Source organism: Octopus bimaculoides, chromosome 5, assembly GCF_001194135.2.
Source record: "Octopus bimaculoides isolate UCB-OBI-ISO-001 chromosome 5, ASM119413v2, whole genome shotgun sequence".
Taxonomy (NCBI): Eukaryota; Metazoa; Mollusca; class Cephalopoda; order Octopoda; family Octopodidae; genus Octopus; species Octopus bimaculoides.
The window spans coordinates 50,139,141-50,141,978 of NC_068985.1; positions in this window are offsets into that span (position 1 = coordinate 50,139,141).

The following is a 2,838-nucleotide window of genomic DNA, read 5'->3' on the forward strand; positions in this document are numbered from 1 at the left end:
ATTTATATATTTGATCCTTTATATTGAACACTCAATATTTCATCTACATTCAATACTTTATTTCATGGTGCCATCCATTTTTATTTTATTTTATATTATATATTGTATATTATATTATATATTGTATATTCCATATTCTATACCCCACATTAGTTCTGCAGGAATATAAATAAAACATAAATAAAACATAAAAAACAGACAGTGTTGGAACTCTTTTAAGCAAAATAATATATATATATATATATATACATACATACATACATACGTACATACATATACATACATACATACATACATACATACATATGTATATATATATATATATATATATATGTGTGTATGTGTATACTTAGAGAGAGATGTATAAATTCACATATACTATATTTAATAAGCACAAATAATATTTATCCCTCACCAGATGGAATACTTCTTTTATAGGTCTTACCATCATGGAACACTACACTATATATATATATATATAAAACATAACACACACATACATACAAAGACACACACATTACACACACACACATACATACAAAGACACACACATTACACACACACACACACACACACACACACATGTAATTGAAGCTAATTATATATGATAGTTACTAATTCACTTGCTTTACTATTTGTTTTGGCAAGATCATTAATGCCATAACTTGCAATTTCCTCTGCTCCTGAAGATAGACCATATTACCTTTGATGAATATGGTCTCAAATGGCCACATATTTGTCCATATTTGTCATGCATATACATGGTATGTATATGCATGTATCTGTGTGTGTGTGTGTCTATATGCATATATGTGTATGGATATACACTGAATAATATATATTTCTGCTAACAGTAATGAAACTGGAATGTTTGACCAACACCTTACATACAATAAGGTCTGGTCATGCAGAACTTATTAGGAGCAGGTAGAAGACAAACCAAAATAGCAACCGTAAACCAATATTTTGATGAGGGATTAAAGGTGCAAAACATGGCAATACAGCTAGAAATAGCAGATAAATCAATCTCAAACACTGATATTCTATATATCATTGATGGGAGATTCAGCTGCTATGTCACTACTGGATTTCTGTCACTGAGGAGCCCAAAACTGCTAGAATCACATGATCTGGCAGTTTAGTGGCCATAGCAGATAGTTGCTGTCTGTCAACGATACAAATCCAGGGGCTTTTATGCCTTAAAGTCAACTGCTGTTGTCTCCTCTGTTGATGTCCCAGAGTTCTGCTTCAGGAGATCCCCATACAGTGCTCATGCTTTCTTGCAGATAATGGTCTCTGTAATCATATTCCCCTGTGAGTTGTTTCTCATTGATCCACAAAAGCAATTTTTCCATCTCTTCATGGACAGATGTGCATTGCTTGGAGAGCCTGAACACACCCTTTGCTGTTGTAATGGCCTTGATCTCGTCCTTTGTCTTCAGAATGGTGCAGATCATTGACATGCTTCGGTTGTATTGACGTGTTATGTCCACTACATGCTCTCCTCGCTCATGTTTATCAATGATTTCATTTTTCAATTCTATCGTTACCAGCTTTTTCTTCTTCCCAGTACTGTCCTTTGCTCTAACCTTCTTAGGACCCATGGTTAACACAACTAATTATTATAAAATAATAGCAAAAACCACACAAAATTAAAAAAAAAAACACTGGGTAAAACACAGCAGATAAATACATGAACTGAGTGAGTGGAAGCTGCTCTTATTGGGAGAGTGTGTGTAAGCTCAGTGCTGACTAGCAGTTATTTGTATGAAACTCACTCACACTGTGGATTTCCACTCATACTTCAAGATAAAAATTCACATGAGCCTTGGCTCATACAACAAATTACTTACACAGTGGTGCACTTGTACTGTGAGGTTCTACTGTATATATATTATCTATAGTATCATTTCTATGTATCTTTTTCCAGTAGATTGTATAAATCTTCTCCAGTACAACCTCTTACCATTTGTTGCAATCATTTATGGCCTTGTTCACAAGGTCCAACTTCATGAGACCAGACGATCTTCTCATATCTCTCTGTTTTCTTCTGCAGCTGCCTTTCACTTTGATCACTTGACAATTCTTTATCTAGAAATGAATCCTCCATACATAACACATAATCATACTTGCTCAGTTTTTTCTTTCCTATATACTAAAGATTATACCTGTTTGTATAACATAAATTTGAAGAAAAAGCAACAAAAATTCAATAGGTTATAGCAATACGTACGTTTCGTACAAACTTCATTTATTTATGTAGTGAGAACACCACTACATAAATAAATGAAGTTTGTATGAAACGTATGTACTGCTATAACCTATTGAATTTTTGTTGCTTTTCTTCAAATTTTATTCACCAAATGTCTTGATTTTGTTTTTGGTTTTACCCTACCAAATTCTGGTGCCTCAAACATTTTAAGTACCACATTTAATCTTTTGATTAAATTTATATTATTATTCTGTTTCTATAACATATATATAATGGCTTGCATGAGTCTACCAGCTTATCTGTGCTCACCACACCACACCACACTTCACCTGCATGCATTTTACAATCCATTTTTCACTTAAAGACAAAATCTCTTTGTTACTAGCAGAGGTAACAGCTCTCTGAATTTTTCCCATCCTATTCTAATTGTGGCTACAATACTTTCAGAACCCCATTCCCATCCTTGTTGTTGATTAGCTCATCTAGGTAACAGAAGCTTTCTACTACACCTAATGAGCTTCCCAGGCACTTGAAACAATTCATTTCATATGATCTTTTACTGTTTGCTACTATTATACATCTGTTACATATGAGTTTATTCCTTTCTGTTAGTCTGCCTTTGATTC